Genomic DNA, 26694 nt, shown 5'->3' on the forward strand with positions numbered 1-26694 from the left:
ATCTGCCACTATGAGCCTGACAGCTTCCCAATACTGTACTAAAAATTTTTTCTGATGAAATCAGTGGTGAAGTTAAAGAATGTGATATTTTAATATTGTACAATGAAATATGTTCACCATGGAAAGATCATAAATAAGTAAACCAATATTTTCCAAGTAATCAATGTATGATATTCCTCTATCTCACAAAACCTATTCGATGTGCACAGTAAACTATATTTAGTGCGACAAATAATTAAAAGTTCATTTACATGGTTTCAGTTTCACACTGCCAGAACCTTTCAAACTATCATTTGTCAAATTTTAGTAGAATATTAAAAAAGAATATTCACAATTATTTGAAAAGTCTATTCAAATATTCCTCTTTTTTCATTTTTTTCAATTTCATGTCTGCAGGACCACTTTTACTCCCTATCCCCCAGTACCAAAGATGGAACTCAGGGCCTTGAACACGTTAGGCAAGCATCTTACAACTGAACCACATCTACAGCCCTTTTACATTTTATTTTGACAGATGTCTGCACTGGCCTTCAATTTGAGATCCTCCTGCCTCAGCCTCCCAAATAGCTGGGATTGCAAGTGTGCAACACCACGGGCAGCTCCACATTTTCTTTACATACTTCAACTAAAACTCATAACTGCTCAAATGCAAAAGCAGATATGAGTATCCATCTGTCTCCTATTAAGACAGACATTAAGTCGATTCACAAAACAGTAAAACAATATGGCTCCACTAACATTTTTATGTTTTGGTAAAGCTTAATTATTTTTCATAAACATATGTTATTTAGGCTGGAAATCTACCTCTGTGGTAAAGTGCTTAATGTAGCTGCACGAGGCCTGGAATCCAACCCCAATACCAAAAGGAAAATAAAAGACAAAACAAAATGTTCCTTATGTTAATATGTAATGGTTTTTTAAAATTAATAATATTCTTAATTTTTTCTATTTCTAAAAAGATAGACAATAATAAATATAATCCACATTAATACAAGTGTTTTAAGACTGTTGATCTGATTAAAAATGAAAGATCAGGCCAGGGATTTAGCTCAGTGCAGCGCCTGTGCAAAGTCCTGAGTTCAATCCCCAGTACCCAAAAATAAAAAAATAAAATAAAAATGTAAAGATCAAGTGTAAGCGAGACAGAAGCTGTGAAGATCTGCTGCTCTATGTGCAAACCCAGCGATGAAACTGCTGGATCACAGGTCATCTTCTCTCCAATTTACCAAAGACTGCCCAAGTTTTTCCTCACGTAGCAGCACCAGTTTACATTCCCACCCGTAGTTCATATATTCTTTGTATGAGCTGTGATATGTGTTCTAGATACTTCACCCATTGTCTTCAACAGAAGTTCACCAGCAGTTAAATCTTTAACCCCCGCCTTTGTGAAGCTGAAACAAGAAGATGGCAATGTCTCAAAACAGCCCCCTCCAAAAGACAAAACAAAGCAAAAAACCAAAAAACAGTACACTACCAATCTTTTCCATTGTAGTCAATACTTTTTGTGCCTTCTTTGTGAAATCATGACTCTTAACCATATTCTCCAAATATATGTTTGTTTTATTGCTTTGTATTTCATAGTAAAATCTCCATCAGTACATGCTCATCGTTTATTTAGGATCTCAATGGGCTCTGACAGGCAGCAATAAGGAACAGTACCTCCCTCCTTTGCATTTTCACGTCTCATGCAGAAGCCATAGCTCTTAAGTTTCCATCTGAATCTTTCAATGCAGCTGAGATGGAAGGCTATAGATTTTAATGTTCCAATAGCAGATAAAAAAGCCAGGGACCTTTGTTTTCCAATGGTCTCCTGGACAGGCAGCCACCAGCCATCCTCTCACAGCATTACCATGATCAGGAAAGCTGCCTTGAATATGCTTTCAAGAAAGCTGCACTGAGGTTTTGATTTAAAAAGGAACTGAAAACACATTGGAAAATTTTCTAGGTCCACAGGACTTCAGTATTTCTCAGCACACTATAAATCCAAAAGCACAGCTGATACCTTGCGGCATTTGTCTCATTTGACTTTTCAAAGGGCTGGGGGAATCACTTCAGAATACTCCTCAAGTAGGAAAGGTACTTCATCCTCTATGGGAACTGGAAAGGGCACTCATATCACATTTTTGCCATCCTGTGAAACCTGGCATCCTTCTAGAACGTAAGTTACTTCTTCAACAAGATTCTAAATATATTCATCCCCAAAATTTGTTGAACATGAACTTAGCTGCTACTTTTAATGTCTAGCACAGTATTTTTCAAGGTGTAGATCATTATCCAGTAATGAGTCATGAAATCAGTGAGATAGGTTACAATTAGCACTATCTGAAAATGAACCACAATGGAATATAAAAAGAAAATGTCAGAATTCTTTGAACACAGTGAGGGTATTGTTTCACAAAAAATTTTTTTTCAATTAAAATTGTGTGTATGTCTGCCTCAAAGAAAAATGCATTTTTTATTACGGGTTTCTTGCCAAACATCTGAAAGACACTGGAGTCTGGCATGTTGCTGTGAACATACATGTGGGGGATTTTCCCCCAGCAGCCATCTCTCCTGCTTAGGAAACACCTACCCACTTTCAGCCATATATCTGTAAACACATATCCCTTGTTCCCATGTGATCCCACCTCCCTGGCCCCTGCTGAGTGACCCAGGGATAGACACCTGACCCATACTGGTCATGACTTCCTGGTGGCCACATTTCCAGCCATAGGGAGAAATGGTCTGCCCTGAGAAGGGATGAAACAAACACTCAGGCAGAGGCAGAGACAAGAGCCACGCTGACGCCAGCTGCATTACTCCCCTTCCCATAGGTTGGTGGCCCAAGTTGTTCTCAGATACCAAAGCCATTACGTCTCAATTTTCTCCTAAGTTATTGTGATAGGTTTCTAGCACTTTCCATCGAAAAGATATGCAATGCCTGTTCTTCTCCTGCAGTCTTGAGGGCTGAATTAACAAAATGAAGATTTTAACTTTCATGAATAACAAACAGGTTCTTTCCCTAAAACCTATGGAACAACCCCTTCCCCCAGTTATCCTGTAAGAGGGAAAATCAATACAATCCACAAAAATAACAATATAAAAAATTGTTACTGAAAGTCAATTTTTGTGTTTACTACTATAACAAAATAAAAGGCACTTTGGGGTAAACATGGTAAGTAGAGATGAAACTCTCAGAGCCTCTTTAACAAAGCTCCTGTATGGCACTTTTCATAATATTTTACCCTATCTGATTTGAAGCCCATGAGACACAGTATGGTAGAAAGGCACAGCAGAGACCTTTGTTGATGGGTGTCCTGTTTATTTTTTAAAGCTTACTCAAAATCATCCCACTGAATTCCCAAGCCAAGGAGAACAGAGGGCAAGGTTACTTCATTATAACCAAGTTCTACTATGTGTGATTCTAGGATGTAGAGGCAGAGAAATACGAGAAAATGAAAAGAAGGCTGGCTGAAAAGCAAAACCTGGAAATGACAGAGGTGAGTACACTTCAAACCCAGAGAGTAGGAATTGACTGCAACCTTTTAAATTAAAGGGAAACTTCTTTTCCTCTAAGAATGTAAGTCTCCTCATGCACTTGCTTTATTAAAGGATAGTTTGTCCTTGAAATATACAATCCAAGTGACTCTGCATCCTGAACATATCATGTGGAATACTACACCAATTAGCCCATTTTCACAATGTAGTATTTTAGCTTTGGTAGCAACTACTGAAAAAGACAAGTTTACCTCTAGTACAGGTAAAGTCACTGAGGCATTCCATGAGTGTTCTTTTACATATAACAGAACTTGCAATTATTACAACCAGTTTTACATTCTCTCTCAATTCTCCTTGCCTTCAAGACTTTCAACATTATCAGGGGTACATACAGGAAAGCTCCCCAGGTTCTCAGCTGACCTGTTCTGGAGTAAAACCAATGACGCATGTGGCACCATCAGCCCTTTGAAAGCATACTCCAAGGAGTTTAATGTTACTAGCAGATAAGAAGGCACGAGTAATATGTGTTCTTCTCAGTTAAAACTTCTAAGGACAACAACTAAAGAAAAACTTGGTGTTAGCAATCAAAATTTGATTTGCTTTTCAAATTGAGACAGGGTCTCCATATGTAATCCAGGCTAGCCTCAAATATGCAATCCTCCTGCCTCAGCCTGTTGAGTGCTGGCTGGGACTTCACATGTGCACCTATATGTCCAGCTTCAATTTGCTTTTAATCTTTTTACTTCAGCTTCTGGGGGATGGGTGGCATTATTCTAAAAGTTCCAAAGTGCCCACAATTGTCATTTTTCACACAAATAAGAAGTCATACAACTACAAAAAAGGGCTTTTTCACTATTTCCAGAGGACTGAGACCAAAAATGGGATATTGATGACATTCTGAGTCAGTCTGTTATCCAGCCAGCGAGCCAGCCAGCCATCTGTCTGTCTGCAGTACTGAAGACTGAACCAAAAGCTTTGCATGTTCTAGTCAAGTGATCCATGCTAAGTTAAATGGCCAAACAATGGATGTGTTTTCCCTTGGATTTAGTCTTCTTACTAGGTCCTAAACTCCTGAAGAGCTGCCTTTGCACAGGGGTTTGCACAGGATAGATACTCAGGAATGCCTGCTAAAAGCTTAGGTCTAAAGTTAGCACCTGGGACAAGAACTGCAGCCTTTGTTGAGTGATGTATTTTATAAAAGAAAAAGCACACTAGTAATCTAGTCTGAGGAAGTGAGCCCTGGTCTGTGCAAGTAATTGAAGTTTTACTTTCTTTATGAAAGTGCTAGGCTAGTTTTTAAAATGTATATTAAACTCAGTGGTCCCAAGTCAAGCATGGTGGCACATACCTGTAATCCCAGTACTGTACTCTGTCTGGGAGGCTGAGGCAAGAGGATTATAAGGTTGAGCCCAGCCTGGGAAATTTAGCCACTTAGCAAGATCCTATGTGAAACTGAAAAAACTTTTTAAAAGGGAAGGAAGGCTGAGGATGTGAATGCCTTGGGCTCAATCACCAGTACTCAAACACATACACGCACACACACACACACACACACACACACCCCTCAAAACTCAAAGGTCTCAATGGTTCCTTCTGAACCATTGATTCTAAGTAAAAAGACTCTTTTATTCCATTATTAAGGCCTCAGGAAATGAAGAAGCTGCCTTTTGAAGATATGTACTCTTACTATGAACAACACGAAATGGTGGATATTTGGATTGTGGTTTTCTATAGAGATATAACAGTGAAAGGTAAGACCAGACATCTAGATAGCAACAAATTGCGTGTTCCTAGTGCAGCAAAGGGAATGCTGGAGCAGGACGTCACATTGCATACTAGATATACCTTTAGCAAGTCGTAAACTCTAGAATTCTGGGTTTCTGTTTATAAAGTGGGAAAGATAACATTTCACAAGATGGTTGCACCTATTGGTTTTCAATAGGAAAATGCTCATGAGAGCACTCTAAAACTGCAAAGCAAGGCAGGTGCAGAGGTACATGCCAGCTATCCCAGCAACGGGACAGGCTGAGACAGGAGGATCACAAATCCAAGGCCAGTGTGGACAACTTAGTGAGACCCTGTTTTAACCTACAAAAATTTTAAGGGCTGGGGAATGTAGTTCAGCGTCAGAATGCTTGTCTCCGATGCAGGAGCCCTTGGGCCCAATCCTCAGACAAAGAAAGAAATAGAGAGAGAGGGAAGGAGGGAAAGAGAAAGAGAGGGAGGGAGAGAACAGCAAACTAACCTGCAGTGCACCATACAAATTTAAATTGTAATATTATTTGCAATAATCCTGGTAAAATGGTATTTTTCAACAAATGAGTACTTTAAACCTAATGCTTTCAGGAAGAAATAAAATTCTGCTTTGTTTTCTGCTCTTATCCTATCTGCTGCTGGCTGGACTTATGTGTGACAATCCAAGCTCAAGTTGGCTCTCTCACTGCTCCACCACTGACCGCTTATCTAACATCTGGCCTCTGTCCTTACTACTATTTGTTTACAATTATAAACAACCTCATGCGGAGCTGAGAAAGTCTACTGCTGTAAAACGATTAGCTGGGAAATCGTTGGAAGTCCTTTTGTTAAAACAAACAAACAAGCAAACAAACAAACCCTGAAACCCGGCTGGGGTGACTCTCCAGCTGCCTTTCTGCAGGCAGCGGAGCGCGGGTTTCCCCCGGGGAGGGGAAGCGGCGCCGGTTGGCGCTGCCTTCCGCACTGCTCGGGAGCTCCCTGCACAGCCACACAATGCACTGCGAGGCAGCCCTGGACTTTGAGACTTTCGCTGCAGAACAGAAGTGAGAGGCTTTGGCTGGCAGCTGTTATTTGCTCCTTATTCTCTGTCACGGAAAGAAGTGAAAGATGGTGAGAAGGCAATGGCTTGCTTTGTTTGAGCAGGTTGTGTGCACTTCCCATCTATTCTTCCAGGCTGCTATAATTTTAAAAACTGGTAGTATCATCTTTTAAAGGTAAAACTTCTGACGGTTAATAAAATAAAATGCAAAATAAACAGCACTTTTTGTTTTTTGTTTTTTTACCTGAGGCGCTTTTTCCTGGTATATTTAGTCAAGATGGATAGGCCAGTTTATAGATTTGCTAACATAGTTAAGTGAAGAATATTACAGCTTTGTTTAAAATCTGCTTTTGACTCCCTACTGTGTGCCACAGTACTTTGTTTGTTGAAGCAGGGTCTCACTGGCTTAGAATTTACTATGTAGCCCAGGCTAGCCTTGAACCCGCCTCAGCTTCCCAAGTGCTGGGGTTACAGATGTGCACTGCTATGCCCAGTCACAGCGCATTTTTAAAAGCATTTTGCAAAAATAGTTTAATTCTTTTAAAATTATATTTGCTGAGGGCTGGGGATTCAGTTCGGTGGCTCTGCCACCTGCCTTGCAAGAACAAGGTCCTGAGTTCAATCCGTGGTACCAAAAAAAACCAAAAACTGCCTAAAATTATATTTGCTTAAATAAAATATAAGATTTTATTTCTTCTTCTTTTTTTTTTTTCTTTCAGTATCAGACAATGAACTCAGTACCTTGCACTTACAAGATAGGCGTGGCACCACTGAGCTAAATCCCCAGCCCCTTTTTTTTTAAACAAGTCTACGCTCAAATTTGCACTCTTCTTGCCTCAGCTTCCTGAGCGCTGGGCTCACAGGTGTGGGACACTGTGCCAAGCCAATATATAGGCTTTCAAAATATTTTCTGCCAGGTCTCAAAATCAAGTAAACTGGTTTTTAGCAGAGAAATTAACATCTACATGATATTTTATAGATAATTCACACCTATCTAAACACTTTTGCTGCTTACCTTTTTTGTGTGTTTATTTTGACCTGGGATTTAATCAAGATCTCAAGCATGTCCTGTGAGAGTTCTACCAGTGGGCTACAACCCCATTTCCTTCTTCCTATTGTTAATGTCACCTTGAAAAACTTGGACTCACAGAGAAAACCAAGAGATACCTACAAACTCAAGTATTCCCAAACCACACATGCAGTTACACGAACCATGGAATTCTTTTTCCACTTTTGTAACTGCCTAAAAATAAACCAGAAGTGGGCATGAGAAATACATATATAACATTATATTTTAACAGGGGTTCTTTAACTCTCTCCTCCTCCCCTAATAAAATTCTGATTTCTAATGAAGGGAACAGTCCTTTCATGTTGGTTTTGTCTCCTGCAGTTAACAACACACAAAAAAAATTACAATCATTCATTCCTTCAATTTTATGTGGCTTTCAAAGGCCAAATGAGCAACAGGATCATTTTGTTAATAAATCTTTCCAATTAAGCTGGTGAGTATAGACTCAGGCTGTCTCAGAAGGCTATGGGAGGCTGGGGATTGGGGATCTCATTGTCTGCAAGCTCCCAAATGCAGCACGACTGTATCTGATATTAATGCACAGATGTCTTGACTGGAAAAAAACTCATAAATCATAGTCCCACACAGTTTAGATGAGAGAGGATGTAACAGAACAGAACAATTAACAATTATCATTCTAAAGAAGTTATTTAGCATTGTGAAAAGAGAGACAGACAGGGTTTGGAAGACCTGAATTTCAGACACTCCACCACCACTTACTAACTTTTCATGCTCTGGACTTGGCTTAGCATTATTTCTAAAGAAAGAATAACCATGATTCTCTTTTTCGTTATGCAAGTTTGCTGGTTAGGTTTAAATATGAAAATTAAAAGGTAAGTACTGCACTTTAAAAACAGCTTTAAAGGGCTACTCCAGTATTTCTGACAGTAACAAATTTCTCTGCACTGCATTTAAAGTGTGATGGAAGGTGATCAAAGCCAGGCCTTCACAGTTCTACCAACTGAGAGCATCTGAAGTGGGCCTATTATCACTGCTGCCTGGCGTGACATCAGGCTGTTGATTATAGGAGGAGGAAGACCACCAGTTTCTCTGCACCCAGGATCACTGCGGACAGCCAGTCCCCCTTGGCTGTGTGTGAGCAAGAATGAGCTCTTTATTGGTAGCATGTGTATGCATGCATTGGCTCACGTGCAGGGGCACTGAGACAAAAAAGCTGCTTGATGTGTGCATACCACCCTCACTTTCAGTCTTTTTATGTGCTCACTATGACAACTAAGACAAATTAATCAAAATGCAACTTTCACTTTTGTTCCTCAGAGGTGGGGAGGATCTGTCAGTCTCAGAAAATGCATCCTCAGTTTGATTCTTTAAAAGTTATCTTGAAAGCAAAACAGTCAATGCTTCTAGCTTTTACAATATCCTCAAGTTCTACAAAGTTTCACTAATGGAAAAAAATGGGCACAACATATTTTAAAGCATAAAGTACATTTGGATGTAGTGACCAAGTCCTATGGGAACAACGTCATCATAACAGTGGTTAGAGTCGCTTCTACCTATAAATTCAGGAAGTACTCAAGTATTAACACACTCTAACTGAATCTACTTTGGGGACAGATTTTGTTACATTTATTACTATAAAAGAAAAAAGTCTAGTTTATTAACATTTGGCCATTCGTGAAATTTTCTGGCAGAAAGCAATCTGTTAAATTACATTTAAAAGGGCAAAAAGAAAATAGGAGTTGTATTCATTACAGTCTTCCTTTAACTGTCCATCACCTTCTGGGACAGCAGTCAGTTCTGGAATAATATGGGAACAGATCATGTTTATAACTGGCAGTGAAACTTTACTCCAGCCAGTTAATCTAGTCTAAATCTTAGCATTAGAACACTGAAGGAGAGACACTGGAAAATTTTTGGTACCTGGAAATGTGCTTACTATGGTCCCGTGATTGTGGCTGAAAAGGAGAGAAACTAGCTTGGTATAAAATGAAGAGGCCAAGGAAGAATCCTAACTTCTGTCTGTATCTCTGCAGGTGATCATAGGATAGACCTGGCTGAGATGTGCCTTATTTTCAGGATGAGGATGAGAACAGCAAATATTATTTCCTAATTTTTAAGAGAACATGGAAAAGGAGCCAACAAGTGAAAAGTTTTATGCAACACTTTCCAACAGGAATGAGAAAAGAACAAAACATGAGCGGGAGATCCAGTCTGATATGGGAGAACTCCTCTGAGAGCTGGGGAGCAAAACATGCTAAACAAGTAGGAAGTGTTATTAGCACTTCCTTCATTTTATAGTTAGACACTGCAGGAGCACGCGCGCGCGCACACACACACACACACACACACACACACACACACACACACAGCACCACTTCAACCTTGTCGGAATTAGCTCCATCAAGTAACACTGGCCACATTATTCTTGAATACTTCAAGAAACCTGAAGAGCTGACTCTGGGCTCCTCCTCAACATGAGCACTGCTAGGCATGGTGGAAAACAGCTGTAATTCCAGCACTTGGGAGGCAGAGGCAGGAGGATCACTGTAAGTTTGAGGCCAGCCTGGGCTATATGAGTTTAAGGCAAGCCTGGGCTACACACTGTCTCAAGAAATAAAACAAAATAAAAATAAAAGTAAACAAAACAAAACACACCTGAATGCTAAAAAAGGATGGCAAAAACCTTTATAGAAACTGGATATGGCAGCACATAATAGCTGTAATCCCAGCTATTTGGGAGAGTGAGGAAGGAGAATCAAGAGTTTGTGGCCAGCCTAGGCAATTTCACAAGACCCTGTCTTCAAAATTTAAAAGGGCTAAGGTTATAGCTCAGCACTCCCTGGGTTCAACTCCCAGTACTCCAATCAATGGAGCAACTGAATGAAACTACATAAAGTAAAGCAGTGAACTTGCTATAGTCAAGATAATTGGTAAGATATGCCAAATGGGTGGTAATCCTCACTCTTAATATTTCCATCTATATTTTTTAAAATTCTAAAATTGACTATTTGGACTATTTTTGTTACTTTTCTGTCTGTCCAACTAACAGGATCACTTTAGAGCAATTATAAGTACACACACGGAAACTGGACATGTGATGAGTAGAAATTTATAATTGGGTTGTACACATGCTTTCTATTTGACACCTTGTGGTTGAACTGCTGAACCCTGGCACAACAAAACATTATCTGCTGTATGATATGTTATTTAGAAAAGTCATAATGCCCTTGCTCACTACACAGTTTTGCTATATACATGGTTTTCTTGGGCACACAAAGGGTTCCAAGAACTCATCATACTGATGTTCAAAGGTGACTACAAGCATTAAATCATTTCAACTTCAAAGACATACCTAATAAAAGAAGACCCCATTCCATCTCGGTAACTGACTGAACAGTACAGAACTACTCTTTGCCAAATATATTTTTTCGTACTCATAAAGATGTCATTTTTCCACCTCATCACATAATGGTGTATTGAATTTAACATGATACCCAAATTTTGTACTCAAAAATTAAAGGATAAGAATTCCAACATATAACTAAGTAAAAGTTAGGGAATGTCAACAACTTAGACTGAAAAACAATTTGAAAACTTTTACTCTATTTCTCACAGGGGCTGGAGATTTAGCTCAGAGGTTCTACCAACTGCCTCACAAGCACAAGGTCCCAAGTTCGATCCCCAATACCAAAAAAAATTATTTTTCACAGGACTACACCTACAAGTGTACAAATAACTAACATTAGATGAAGCAAAAGAACCAAAGAAATAACCTCTATTTTAGGAAATCCATTTCTTAAAAAAGAAAGAAAGCAAATAAGTTAGTTTTGCCGGGCAAAGCCATGCATTCCTATAGTCCAAGCTACTCAGGAAGCTAAGCCAGGAGGATCAGTTGAACCCAGGAGTTCAAAACCAACCTGGGCAACATAATGAGACTGTGTTCCAGAAAAAAATAACTTATTTATATAAGTGGTCAATAGTCAAAGTCACAATTTAAGAAGATGTGAAACAGGTCAACAGAACAGCTGCTAGGAGTTCATAAGAAATGATTTAGATTATTCAGACAAACACAAATGTGGCCACAAGTACCATTCCTTCAGCATGTATCCCCAGTAGGTTATTTGCTCATCTCATCTTTTTTATCATGCGTAGGCAAAACAGAAAATAGAGCGGTCGAATATATACCTGCCTCCCTGCCCCCATCTTATTTATCTTTCTTCCTTCCTTCTCATGATGCCACGCCTCACACATGCTAAGCATGTACTCTATTACTAAACTATAACCTCAGCCCCTCAGTTGCCTTTGTGAGTCTCTACTAATCCTCAACTAGCCCCAAAAGAAAGCACAATTTTTCATCATATTGCTCTCAAGATGCATAAATACTGCAAAAAATCCCAAAATTCACAATCCATACCAATCTAATCCACCCACCATTCAATGAACATGAAATCAGTTGTGGGTAACACAATAGTGATAGGAAGACAGAATTGCCCCTGTACCCAAGGTTTTCATGCTGAGGTAGGAAAGATGGATCCATGACTTGGCACACAATAAAGCTCAATTTATGTCTAGGTACTTTGCCAAATTACAGACAAATTTTCTGACAATCAAGTTTTCAATTATAATATAATTCTAACAATAGCTTCAAACTATCTTTGTTTTTGTCCAGCTGCTTTTAAAAATTAAAAAAAGAGGGCCAGGGATTTAGCTCAGTGGTTCCACCACCTGCATCACAAGTGCAAGGTCCTGAGTTTGATCCCCACTACCAAAAAAAAAAAAAAAACCCTAAAAAAAAGAATTATTCTCAAAACTCAAACTGACCAGTAAGGTGACAGTCTCATAGCTCACAGGTTAAAATGTACATACTGAATGGCAGAAATGCTTAATCCTGGTTAAAATACTTACTATGGCAAAATGGATGCAAGGCCCTCAAACTTTGCCAGTGTATTTGGATCTTTCAGAAATAGTAACACATCATATCCTCCAAGTATAATCCCTTTTCCAAATAATTTTTAAAGGTATCGTACATATATTTTTCTTAGCTGGCCAATAATTTCCCATTGGTCGTGCTGCAATTTTCAATCAGAATAACTCCTTGGAGAAATACAGGAACAATAAAGGATGTGGGACAAAAACAGTTTGCCCTTGGATTATAGTGCATACCACTTGAGGTTATAGATCTTGTTTCTCAGAAGCTCCAAGTCAGAATACAGAAATGACAGAATCGAGAAACAAAGACAAAACTCTGGCAATTACTCTATCATAATAAGAGGCAGACAAAATACTCTGGACCCGTTATTGCTCTCCAATCACTGTCATTTAGACCTGTGTCCCATTTTCTCAGACCAAGAAGTAGGAACAAGAAACACAGTCGAAACATTTTTCAAAGGGAGGAAAGAAAGAAGTTGAGTCAGTTCAACTGCTTAGACTTGGCTGGTTTTTATCTCCTTGGAGAAGTATTTTAAGACAGGAATAAAACCCGATCCAAGCATTAATCCCAGCAATCGTATGATTACTGTGTAGCTAGCTATGAACAAACATTTCCTACATATGCCTGTCATATCATGGCAAGGTCAGCTTCATTCTAGCTAGGAAATTAAATTCTAGTTTGTTTGAGCTTTTGGATCTTGATCTTTTCTTTTTTTTTTTTTTTTTTTTTTTTTTTTACTTTTATGGAGTGCAAATTAGAACAAAATCTGGTTATTCAATGGAAACAACAGCCATTTTACTTTTCATTTATGTCTGAGCCACTGGTAACAAATCTCAGCTAAAAACCAAAAAATATTTGTTACACAGCAAGGGGAATCTTGTCCACAAAATTTTTCTGCAAGGCACTGAAATTAAAAATTTGCCCAAATGAAAGAAAGCTTCACAAGTTAAAAATCCTATGTCATCCTTCTTAAAAGTAACCAATAGCACTTTAAGGACATGCAATACAAGTTTTTCACCCTAAACGCTAGGACTTTCAACTAAAGTTACAGTCACAATGTCACTTCTCTGGCTTGTTTAATAAAATGACAATTTATTTCAGAGTTTCATTTCCATTGTGCTACTTAAACATATACAGGACCTTCATTTGAGGTATACAAGAGAGATCAACACACACCTAAAAAACATCCCTCTAGCTGAAATAATTCAAGCCTGCAAAAGCTCTGAATTGTGGATGTAACTATTCAAAATGTGAGTATTCTTAACAGACCAATAAATACTTCATCAGTGCTAAAGCTAAGAATTAAAGACAGTGAAAAAAAACTGTAAATGAAGAGGAATAAGCCAAGATTCAGCATCTCCAGAGTCAAGAGTGACACCAGACTGTTCACCCTTCTCCTAGTCCCTTGGCATGGAGGACAGTAGGAACTAAACATTCTACTTAAGAGTCAAGAAAGATTAATAGTTTTCTTTCAAGAGTGATCCCCTCGCTTTGAAAAAAAAATTTCTTTAAAGCAGCACAGATCTTCCCACATAATTGGTGTGTAATGATTTTTTAGGACATCACAGGTGTTCCAGGAATAATTAGAAATAGCCATAGAGGAAAACATGCTGATTCTTTTTTACCTATTTGGAAAAGGGCATGCTGAACAAAGACCCTCCACTGTTCACACTTATCGGAAAACACATCTTTGGAAGATAACTGTTGTGATGTAAATAAGAAGGTTCCAGACCAAACAATCCATAAAAGGCTTGGGGGAAAAGCACAACTCTTTTTAGAAAAGAAGTTCTGGAGAAACCGGCATATAAAAGTACTATAGTAAGTCTAGACTTTCTCAAAATACCAAAGACTTAGTCTGTCCTGACAGATAAGCTACTATCTTTCAAACAACCTTCTATTTTGCTGACATTTCCAGGGATCATCGTGCTCTTCTTTTAATGGGAGAAAATATATTAGCTATTGTACTTAGGAATAGTAAAAGTGATGAGATTTCTGTTCATAGTTGATCTAGATATGGTTAACTACATACATCCAGTTGACAAGTTTCTCTTCTCTGGCTTTAGAATAATACAGTATAAAATGAAGTGAGATATGTTAAAAAAAAAAAAAAGATAGACCAAAACATGTTAATGGAAGCTAACTGACCAATCTGTAAAGTTCACATAAAAATTCCGTGCTTTAGATACTAGGGAGAGAAGAAAGCTTCCAAGGAAGATTCACAACTGCTTACAGGAGTACAGAGTATGACAGTGTCAAAGGAAGATGGAATTTTCTATAAGGTGAAAAGGATAGAAAAACAGGAATTAGCATATTAAACATCAGCTTTGTGTTTGTTTTGTTACCTATTTTATATCAGTAACAACCATGGAGGTAGATATCACTGTACCATTTTACAGCAAAGAAAACAGTTTGAGAGAGGAGGATCCAGTACTGTTAGTGGCATAACCATATCCCTGAGAGTAGCCTATCCCCAGCTCTAGGGAGGAAATAGGTTAGGCTAAGCCAGTCAAGGCAGCATGGTCCTCTAAAAACAGTGACAAGTCCAGCAGTAGGCAGAGATGCCCAATCAGAGAGAAAGACAAGCAGCCTCCATCTTTGTAGAGATTTCTGACTTCCTCAAAATACTGTGAACCAGCTGTAGGAAGGAGCCAAAACAGAAGTTGAGGCCAGCAAGTAGTGGGACTGACACAAAGATGCTAATAACTTGAGCCTTATCTCTGAATTTGTTATGAAATAATAAATTTCCTGAAGACTCCAGTGAATTTGAAGGGAATTTCTGAAAGGATCCTGGTACAAGAAATTAGCTTTCCCAGTGTCCCCTGTAGCAAGTGACAGAACTGACATTACCTGGCTTGAAACTGAGCTTTTTCAATAATCTACCCTGTAGCATGAACTTTAATCAGTGTTTTTCCTGGTAATACAATCATGAGATGTTGGAACTAGAAAAACTCTTCTTTACCATCCATAAGAAAATACATTTAAGGGGCCGGGGATTTAGCTCAGTTGTTCCGCCGCCTGCCTCACAAGCGCAAGGACCCAAGTTGGATCCCCAGCACTGAAAAAAACAAAAAAATGCATTTATCTCATAAAAACGTTTGAAGTAGTGTCCTTACTTGCAAACAGAATAAAAGCATATCTTTAGCAAAAGTTCCCAGATTTTCAGTCTATAGAATTTCTCACTTCACTTACATTTAATTTGCAAAATATGAATTCTTATGCCTTAATGAATGAAAATTAACTATTGAAAAGCATTCCAAGTCATTATTAATTGTCTTAAGATGTGATAATGATATTGCGGTTATGCAAGAGAATGTCCTTATTCTCGGGAGATATACACTTGTACATTATGACTCTAATGGTACAGTCTTGCTGTCTGAAACTTACTTTTACTTGGTACAGGAGAAAAAATGTATGCATACAGAGAAAGAGGGAGAGGGCAAGTCATAAAGCAAATATGGGAAAAGGTTAACAATTACTGAGTCAAGGTAGAGGAATATATGTGTCTGCTGAATTATTCTTCCAAGCATTGTCCATGTTTGAAAATGTGAGTGTGGGAGAATATAGTATGGAAGACAGCACTGTATATATAGTGTGGTTATACATTAGAATGGCCGGGGAACCTTTAAAAGCACAGAAGCCAGGATCTCACCCCTGGGCTGTGGCCTGGACCTAGGTAATTCTAATGTATCCTGATGGTATGTAGAAAGAGCTTGAGTTTGAAAGCCACAGCTCATTAACATTCTGATAGTCCCAAGTCCAGAACACAATTTAGAACACTTCTCTATTTTTTATTCATGAAAAATTGCCAATGTTACATGGTGGTGCATGGTGATGCACACCTGTAACCTGAACACTCTGGGAGGCTAAGCCAGGAAGATCACAAGTTCAAGCCTAGCCTAAGCAACTTAGGGACTTAACAAGACTCTGTGTTGAAAAAGGGCTAGGGATGTAGCTTAGTGAGGAGTTCCTGTGTTCCATGTCCTATACTAAAAAATAAAAACCCAAAACCAAAAAATAGTCAATGCTTTAAACTTAACACAGGCATTAATCATAATAATAAAGAAATTTACCTAAACATATACTAGATAACATAAGGAATATTTAGTCAATATTAAACCATCATTTAAATTTGTATTAAATGCCTGTGCTATGCTCAAAGACCACAGGGGCAAGAAAAATAGAACAGACTTAGTTCTTTCCTTAATAAATCTATCTTAATATCTGTGGCCCCAATATCTCAAAAGTTAATTTATAAAGATTTAAAAAAAAACAAGGAAAAACATTTAAGAAGTATTAAACTATTTAACCTATTTAAAAGAAAAGGTCCGACTAAAAAATCAAGTTCTTCACTCCATGTCAAAGACAATATATAATCTGTTAAGCTACAAGGATAATATTCCTCTGAACTCCAATTCTAAAAATTCAAATTTGTGGAAATTATTTCAGTTGATGTTACATATGAACAAAAGCTCTCTATAGATCAATATCTAAATTTCAGCCAGAACACAGTTCTACTTGTTCTACTCCTCAGTTCTACTTGTCTTTCTTACTTGAAATGTATGAATATGTCTAAGATATACGATATAGATGAATAATGATAAAATAAAACAGAGCAATGAAAATAAATGATAAACTTTAAAAATATAATTCTTATAATAGAGATTTTATCTTGAAAATATAATTATAACTTAGGTGGCTTTTATAAAAGCTTTATATACAATGATTGTATACAACTTGGTAAATTCTGTATATGTATATACCCTTGATACCATCATAACAATCAGGATTATTCATGTAGCTATCCTATGTGGCCTTCTGGTTTGTTTCTATTTATTCTGAGACAGGGTCTCACTATATAGTCCAAGCTGGCCTTGAATTTATGATCCTCTTGCTCAGCCTCTTGAGTGCTTGGATTACATTTGTTCACCACCACACCTGGCTCTCTGCCTATATGGCCTTTGGCGTCAATGGATCAAGTGATAGTTCTGGCACAGATGCAGTTTTCAGGAAAAGAAATTTCATAGAAATTGTTATATGTATTTTTTATAAGTCTCCATAAAGTATCCAAATGTCTTCATTAAAACATAAAATAAATGTTGAGGCTTTGGATTCTCCAACTCCTATCCCCAGAATTTAAATCTAAGAGAAATATACATTACATTATTGTATCTTAGATGTAGATCCAAATAAACATATATGTTCTAACACAAAGAGAATCTTAACATTTACAAATACCCAGAAAAATGAAAGAAAAAAAAAAGCTACAGTCATACTGCATTTTGTTTGAGAATTCAAACATACACAGCAGGAATTTCAGCTAATTCTAAAGCAAAACAATTTAGAAAGATTACACTTACATATTACAGCAATATATACAGACTTCCTGAATTTGCCATCTTAGATCCAGAGTGTACCCATACTGCAGGCTTCAGGTAAAATTGAGAAAGAAGGTACCTTCAGCAACTGTCAAGGGCCTCTATCTCCACAGCTCTTTCCTCCCCTCCTAGTGCTTCTTCCATTTTCTGGGGAACTTCTCTTGTCTATGATGCTCTCATTGATTTATCAGGCTTCCCAAAACTATGCTATACTTTTTTCCCCTCAGCAACCTGAAATATCCATGCTGTGTCCATATAGTCTATTCTTAGGTGCAGTTTCTGCTTTACAAGGGGATAGTGAATGTAATAAATGGTCAGAATGTCTGCTCCATCCTCTTCTCCCCTCCCTACTGAGCCACTGCAGTAGCCAGAGTAGAAACCATTCTATCCTTAGGTGTCTAATCATGAAAAGTCCTGCTGACCAGCTTTGCTCAGACTTAAAAGAAAGGATGGATTCCAGGGAAGGTCACCTAGGACATCTAAAAGGCAGGCTCACCAAATCTAGGACTTGGCTGACTGTAGTGTCCTACACTGGACTTCTGTTATACTAAATCACATATTGCCCAATATGAGAATTTAATTTCCATATAGGATCTTTTGTTTCTAATCAGACAATGATTGCCATTATCGGCAGATACCATGTCTTATTATTAGTCTCTGATACTCCTAAGTACTTGAGATATGTATTAAATATTTATGAATAAATGTAAAATAATTAATGAAAATCATCACGCTATATGCCATATTGCATTAATGCTATTTGCACTGCATAAAACCTTTGCATATCCACCTTAATATTCAAAGCATAAATGAAATGAAGTGGAAAAAATACAGTCATTGGAACAAAAAATTAGTTCTTAATGTACAATGAACAAAGCAAATTTTTCTTGCTAGTTGTGAATACAGCCAAGATGATTACATTTCCATTGAGCAACTTTCCATGCTACCATTTATTTTTCAGGCTCTGTCGCAAAGAAAATAAAGCAACAAGAGAAAACAACTTAGAAAGTGTAAAGGAAACATAGCAAAAATTTCAGACCCTGTCTACTGTTGAGGTTTCCCAGGGTTCACAAATAAAGATTTGCAATTTCTAATGGAAACTGACATTATTGTTTTAATATTTCAACTCAAGTTTAAATAAAAATTGTCCACTCAAGTGGAATTTTGTTTTAGGATTTAAAATTACTTTTATATAAAGTCAAAAGAATGGGGGAAAAATAAGAACCAAGTTATAAAGGTACAAGATCCCAATGATAAATATAACTGCATTGTTTGCTTTGAATGTACCAATAAACTTAATAAAAAAAAAAGTCAAAAGACATAAAATCTACATAAGGAATGCTTACTTTTTTCAGGTCATTATTGCATATTTAATTATGACTACTCCAAGTAGTAGAAAATAAGCTCTAAGAATGTAATTTTCATGAGGGCCGGAATAGACCTTTTTTTGTTTCACTTCTGTATCACATGTGTCTACCAAGAGGAGCTGGCACATGGTTAAGTGGTCAATAGACATCTGTTGAATGAACTGAATGAGCGATCGAATAGAAGCCAAAACTAGATGCAGGTATGTGGAAAAAGCCCAAGCTTTTCCCCTGAGGCACAAAAAGTACTATCGTTTCTAGAGGATCCCTAAGTTCATCAATTTGAAAATATAGTTTATCTAATTTATATTTGAATTGTTTAAAGAGTGACAATGGACTGTTTTTTAAGTCACAAGGAGGGCCTGTTTTGATAGAATTTAAATGTTTTCTGCTTTTGATATCTGAATGATGTCAAGTATTTTTGAGAAATATATTTAATGTTCTCTCCAGATCAGCTGATCCTTAGGAAAACTTTTTACTCATAAGATTTAGATTCAAATCTTTTTTGCTTAAAAATATATATTCAGGGGCCAGGGATTTAATTCAGTGGTTCTGCCACCTGCCTTGCAAACTCAAGGTCCCAAGTTCGATCCCCAGTACCCAAAAAATAAATAAATAAATAATAAAAATATATATCCAGGGATGGGGTTACAGATCAGTGTTAGGGTCTTTGCATAGCATGCATGTGGGAGGCCCTGGATTCCACACTCAGCACCACAGAAAAAGGGAAATTTTTTACATCTTCACACTCTGATTTTCTGGGTAAAAAGAACCCTTAAAATCAAAACAAAAGTTAACCCAAAGGGATATATTTTGAGTGGAAGTCATAGAAAAGAATAAAGCTGATGGTCACTTCACCAGGAACCATTAATCAGGCAACAATGGTGAGCCCTGGAAAACATCACAGCAGACCTGTCTGAGGTTCAGACTGGCTGTAAGGAGCTAAAGGAGCTGCTTATCCCTGTGCATATGATGTTCACAGGAAGCCATCCCCACGTGGTCAGGTAGCAATGGTCATCAAAGATACAGTCTCCGAAGCTTGCCCTCAGGACCTTACGCTTGTGAGGCAGGCTCTGTACCACTGAGCTAAATCCCCAGCCCTTGTTGAATTTCTGAGACAGTTCAAGGTAAAGAGGACAGAAAATTGTCCATGGGTCTCCAGAAACAGATTAATGGAAAATTAGTAAATAATAAACATGTTCCCATTTTCCCTTGTCACTACCTCATATAAGCTAAAACTCTGTCATGGGCTTATAAAGTGGGACCTTAAAGAGAGCTCATATTTTAAGACAGAAAATACAAAATTTCTTTATAGACAGCCTTTCCATCTATTATGACTTGTGTTTAAATGTCCCTAAAGCGGTCACAGGTGGGGCTTTTCAGAGGTGGCTGGATCTAGAGTATGTGACGCTGGGATTAAGTGTGTGATGCTGGGATCAAGGGTGTGTGATTACTAAATTAGTTCACTGATTTGGAAGTGTTCTAGGTAGGATTAAGGTTGCCCCACCCTGGACGTGAGTCCTACTTCCCCTAAACCTGGACAAAATATAGGCTAATGCTGCCACTTGTTGCTTGCTACTTGCTGCTTTCTGCCTGCCTTACTTTGCCATGAACTGTTACTCCTCTGCCATGACACCCTGCCTTGGAGCCAGCCAACTATGAACTGAAACCTCTACAAATTGTGAGCTAAATAAATCTTTCCTCCTTTCACTTTGAGTGTTGGGAATTTTGTCTCAGCAAAGAGAAAAGTAAGCAGGACACCATCAGTCTCATAAAGCAGAATGAAATAAATGAAAGCCTTATTCTACACTTTATACAGAGGCAAATGTAGAGAGGGCTAATGGAAAAAATATGACTAAGATCCGCATGATTATTGGCAATATACAACAAAATATCACAACAATATAAAAGACAAACTTGTATGGAAATACTAATAAAACTGAAAAATAATGCTAGAACAAAGGGAAGAAGTTATGAAATAGATACAATTTAAATAAAAGGTAGACTATTTGGGTCATTTTATTTTAATAAATTTTAAAAGAACACATACATATCAATATGATTTTAAATTTAAAAATGAAGATGAAACTGTTCTGTTTCCACTGGTTGGCTATTAAACAGTAAGGACAAAAGGAAAATATTTTTTTAAAGTTGCTTTCTGCTGGTTGGGGTTGTACCTCAGGGGTCAAAAATGTGTGTTCAGCATGTACAAAACCCTAAGTTCAATCCTCAGCACACACATGCACACACACAAGCTGTTTTCTACTTACAAACTTCATATTGAGCATCACTACTCATTTTCCTTAATACTAGTTAGAATAAAGAATGTCTTTGTATGTTTTACACAGGTTTACTCTGAGTACACTAGAATTTCATTTCCACTTTTTAAAAAAATAACATCATGAAGTTGTGATAATTCTAATAATCAGAGAAGTAAAGCTGAGTCAGACCAGAGAAATAAATTCAGTGGATAGCTATATGCTCTGTCAGTGATGAAAAGAAGAGAAAAATAATGTGTGCATTATCTGATGATGACATACAGCCTCAAGTAAGGTCCATGGAGGTTTACTATCAAGTGGTACCTGACCTAGGACTTGAGAAGTAAAGCTGAATCAGAGAAGTAAATTCAAAGGCATTTATATAATGTGCTAACTCTAAACTTCTAAACTTCAAAGACTTCTAGTTTATTTTTAGGAACAAAAGAAAAAAACTAAATGCAGCCTTTCTGCACATACCTTTGCTTGCCATCCTAAATAAAAATTTAACTGGGCTAAATTAAATTCTCCAAACACTTTACTCTAAAATATACATATTTCATTGTATTTGAGATACAAAATAAGAGAACTCCTATAGTCAAGCAATCCTTTTGAAATGTAAAAGTAAATAATATAATCAATATTTATGTTTGAATATACTTCTAATGGAATCTGCCAAGTCTGCACATTTTTTCCTGCAATATAAGTTTTTCAAACTTCAACTTAAAATGTTTTATCTCCTAGATACCTAAAGTTTATTCTTAAAATATCAAAATCAGCTATAACTCAGGATGTACCCCAAAACTCGGTGTTAACATTTAGAACCCCATTCAACTAAACCAAAGTTCTCTGTTTCTCACCTTAGACATTTTTATGAACACATCAATAACAAGTCTCTTCAAAGCTATAATCAAAAGAAAAAAATGCCCTTTAGGTAAATCCTCCTGAAAGTCACAACGTTTACATAATCATGAACAAATATGCATCACTAAATGCTAATAATGTTTACTTTGTATATACTCCAATTTTGCCCTTCTTAAGTGCTTTTTTAAAGCAATTACAGCTTATCACTATAACTTCCTCTGAGGGCAGGGTAACTGCGTTCCCTCTTCCCATTGTCAAGATTAAAAAAACAAAAAGAATAGTGGAAGTTAAGTGAAATGCTCAAGGTCAGGTACCAATCAGTAGGTGAAACTTCACGGATCTTAATTGTGTGTATATATCATCAGATAATGTACATATTATTTTTATCTCCTTCTGATTACTGACAGATTATACAGCTATCCATTTTACTAAATGTTAGACGGTAAACATAGATGCCGCAAGCCCAAAGATTATTTCTACTCCCCTCTTTCCAAATGATTCTTCACAGCAAACACTGCATTTTTAAAAACTGGGAACATTAACAAGGCATGGTAGCCTGCACCTGCAGTCTCACCTATTCAGGAGGCTGAGGTAGAAAGACTGCTTGGAGCCCAGAAATTCAGGCACCACCAGGGCAACACAGAGAGACGCAGTCTTGGGGGGACTGTTACCATTGTGTATATCTGTAAAATACTAACACATAGCCAAATGTTTTCACACACACACATGTATACACACACAAGTTAAATGAAAGAAAGGTTAAGTTATGGATAGAGTGTCATGCTAAAATGTGTCAAGTGAAAAACATGAGACTTCCCATTTTACAGACCAGACACAAGCATTGCTTCTAAGTGCATATACATTATTTTTAACTTTTGATTTTCCTTAATTGCTTTAAAAGTATGAACAAAAAAGAGGGCACTTTTCTGTTAAGTAACTGTTTAGCCAACGAAAATGCAATGTATTCAACTCAACTGGATAGCATGATTTGGTTAAACAAGGAATTAGGTACACAAAATGATCCACATATTAGACAGTTTACATATTTGAAAAGGTTTAATAATGTTATGGAACACAGTAACACTTTTAAGTAGAGTAGATCAGAATTCAGATTTTGTTATTGAGGATGCTTCTTTCATTAAAGATTATTTGTGCATTTTATAATTTCAGAGGGCACAGTAATTAAATGGGGCTTTACTGACAGGTAAAATAGATTCTATAAATGAAGTAGGCGGTAGGCCCCATCAACTTTCCTTATTTTAAAAAATATATATTCCCCAGTTGTGTAATGCCTATTACATGTGTGAAGTTAAACACTTTACTGACTGATTGCATAAACCTCCTTTATTATTGCTATTATTGTATTTACTTCAAATGTTTAAATAGCTAATTATTTATTACGATGTCCAAGAAATTTTCACTCTTAAATGGAAAGAAAATAAAGCTATGGAGCTTAACAAAATTATACTGTTTTATTTTACAGTGTTAGGTTGATAGTCTCTTTACTATTTTTAATTCTGAAGCAGAAAATATCAAATCATGATGTGAGAAAATCAAAATATTGAATTAATTACACAAATGGTAACATTCAAATTAATGACAAAGTTTGGGAGTTAAGTCTTATGATTAAAAATTGGACATGCCAAGTAATGAAGATATGAGATCTTTTTAGGCTATTTTCATTTAATCTTCAAAATGAAAAATTGTTTCTTAACAGATAATCATATTTTAAATCTTTTATTCTCTAGCTCCACAAATAATTGAGAAAGTGAAATTTCAATAATGCAAATGACAATATTCTCCATAATATCCCCCCCCCTTTTTTTTTAGACTGAGAAACTCAGAAGGTGCTAATCCACATACCCAGCCCTTTTCAATATTTTATTTCAAGACAGGGTCTGGATAAACTGCCTAGGCTGGCATCAAACTTGTCATCCTTCTGCCTCCCAAGTATATGGCATTACAGGCACGTGCCACCCCTCCTGGCTCACACTATCACTTGTAATGTTCATGCAATTACTCATAAATAACTTGAGAATAACATTGTTTAATTACTTATACACGCATTCATTAAGGTTCTTTATGTGCCAGGCACTTTGCTAGGCACTGGAGATTAACTCACAATTGAAACTTTGTGACAATAGAAGAGCTTTCCAATTATTAAGGGAAAAAGCCATAGAAAACACCAAATGTATATGTATTATAATGGAGACATGTACATTCTGTTATGCAAGTTTAAATAAAAGACTGGTTAACTCAATTCATCCAATAACAGAACTTCTTAAAGGTTCATATAAACTTTCATTCAAATATTAAGAATATTGATAAAAGTTCTATTTATCTTTTTAATAGCAGTGATTTTCCTTCTTTTGTGGTCTTGTACTGAGGACTGACTGAAGCCAGGGCTTCACACATGCTAGGCAAGCACTGACAACTGAGCTAGAATCCCAGTCTTTTATTTTATTTTATTTTATTTTATTTTGAGGCCAGGTCTCACTAAGTTATCCAGGTTGGCTTCAAATTTGTGATCCTCCTACCTCATCCTCCTAACTCAGCCTCCTGAGAAGGTGGAATTACAGGAACGTCCTACCCTGCCTGGCCTATGATTCCTCGTCTTCACACACAAAAATAAAGCTCTAAAAAGAATAGTCATTCATATTTCATGTTATACAAGGAACATAACAGAGCTAAACTTGGAAAAAAGTAGCAAGCAGTATTCAAAATCTTTGCACATACTAACTCATTCTGTCCTCACTATAACCCTGATAAGTAGCTGGTACTATTCCCCCCATTTTACAGATGAAGAATCTAAGATTAAATTGGCCAAGGTCACAGAGATGGCAAGAGAAAATGGTGGGCCTTGAAACTACAGAATCTGGTCCTTGACACCGCCCCCCAACCACTCTCTAGATGAACTCTCTAAGAATGGTGATGATGCTGATGATGGGCCGCTAACACTGTGACCTGCACTCTCATCTATCCTTTCTCCCATCTCATTTACTGGAGAAAACCAGCACATGTCAGGACAAAAACTCGCCCAAGGTCACAGAGCCACTGAAGGATGGGTGGCAAGATTCAAATTCAGGCAGCATGCCTCCCTGCGCTATGAGGCCTCTCCATGATTCAGTCTTACCCTCCTGAAAAAAATCACGCAATGAAATACATTAAACAATTCTCAAAAGGTTTTGGGGGTGGGGGTCCATGACAAGCATTTCCTTCAGTTGGCATTTACATTTAAGTCACTTTTCAACTTTAGTACTTTGGACTGATCATAAACATTTCTGCTCTTTAAAAAGAAATCTTTTCCGTAGCAACTTGGCAGATTTCAGTAAGGGAACAGTGTATTCTTTAAAAATTAAATTTAGTAACAACTTATTCTGGTTAGTATGAAAGAAAAGGAGAAAATGAACTACTAAGAGGCCTTTCTTGTACTTTAATATTTCAAAACATGTTTGGTTTGGCCTAATTTGAATCTTGTGGACAACTAGCCGAGAACTTGATTCAAAAGGAGTAGTACCAATTTAAAATGACTGAATTTTAAACAGCAACCCCAGAAGCCAATTCAGCGTAATTATTTCTCATAATTTTTACTTTTATCTCAAACTAAATATTAGAGATGCATAAGATTCTCACAAAGCACGTATAGGTTGGTATTTGTACTTCTGAGCTAATGACAACCAAGAAAGCAAATTTAAAAATCTTTCAAAATTCTGTAGAATAACATTGTTTAAACAGTAATCAAGTACACAAAAGATGAATATTAAAAGAAACATAATCCATAGTTCCCTTATTGCTACACTCTCCATTGTGTCCAATGCTGGAGAAATACAAAATTTCATGCTAAAATGCCTACCTAGAACAGAGGTGAGCTGTAGAGAATGTGTCAAACTGCATTTCTGTCTTACCTTGCTTTCTTCCAACAGGTTCACAGACTTCATAACCTTTAATACTGAATTCGCACTTTTTTCAAAAGAGAACTCATAAAATGATTGTAAAATAAACACACTAAGGGATGCCACTAGGCAATCTGTCTTCCCTTCCTCTATCACCATGCATTCAAATAAATACCTTCTGGTTTGCCTTTATTGAATAAAAGTTAACTTTGATTTAGAGGAAAATGTACCCATTAGCCATTTTACACTTTTTGCAGATCATAAAAGTCTAGCAGATCACAATGCTGGCTATCGCCACTCACTGGGCACCCAAAAGACAGAAAGCATCCCATCACCAATTATTTTACAAGGGTGTTTATAATACCCCGATGGGGTTAGTCTGGCAATACCTAGAAATACGGGCAAGGCTGGTCGAGGGGCGGGGGAAGAGGGAAGGGTCGGGGGAGTCGCCACCTCAGAACCACGCAGGACCGGGAACCTCGAGCCCACAACCTAATCCCTGCCTCCCCAAAAGTGGACCAGCTATCACATTTTTTCAGACCACCCCCCAAAAAAAAGAAACACCAGTACGGTACTCACCCTTCTGCAAAGAAGTCTGCACCCGATCCAGCTCTGAGACGGGTCGGGGTGGCAGCCCGGGAGGGGACGTCTGGGCTGCGGGCGTGGGGGTGTCGGTGCGTCACTCGAGGGTAGGACGGTGAGCCACGGATGG

General features: G+C 37.4%; 1 protein-coding gene across 1 annotated transcript in view; it reads right to left on the bottom strand.

Moving 5' to 3' along the window:
• The window catches only part of Sertad2 (SERTA domain containing 2), a 119963-nt gene extending 93275 nt beyond the window's left edge, over positions 1-26688 (bottom strand). The window contains exon 1 of the mRNA XM_010609737.3: positions 26562-26688. The gene's annotated coding sequence lies outside the window, so the exon portion shown is untranslated. The remainder of the gene's footprint in view (positions 1-26561) is intronic.
• Positions 26689-26694: the final 6 nt, after the last annotated feature.

The sequence above is a fragment of the Fukomys damarensis genome, unplaced genomic scaffold (assembly GCF_012274545.1).
Source record: "Fukomys damarensis isolate Sample0158 unplaced genomic scaffold, DMR_v1.0_HiC HiC_scaffold_2, whole genome shotgun sequence".
NCBI classification, from domain to species: domain Eukaryota; kingdom Metazoa; phylum Chordata; class Mammalia; order Rodentia; family Bathyergidae; genus Fukomys; species Fukomys damarensis.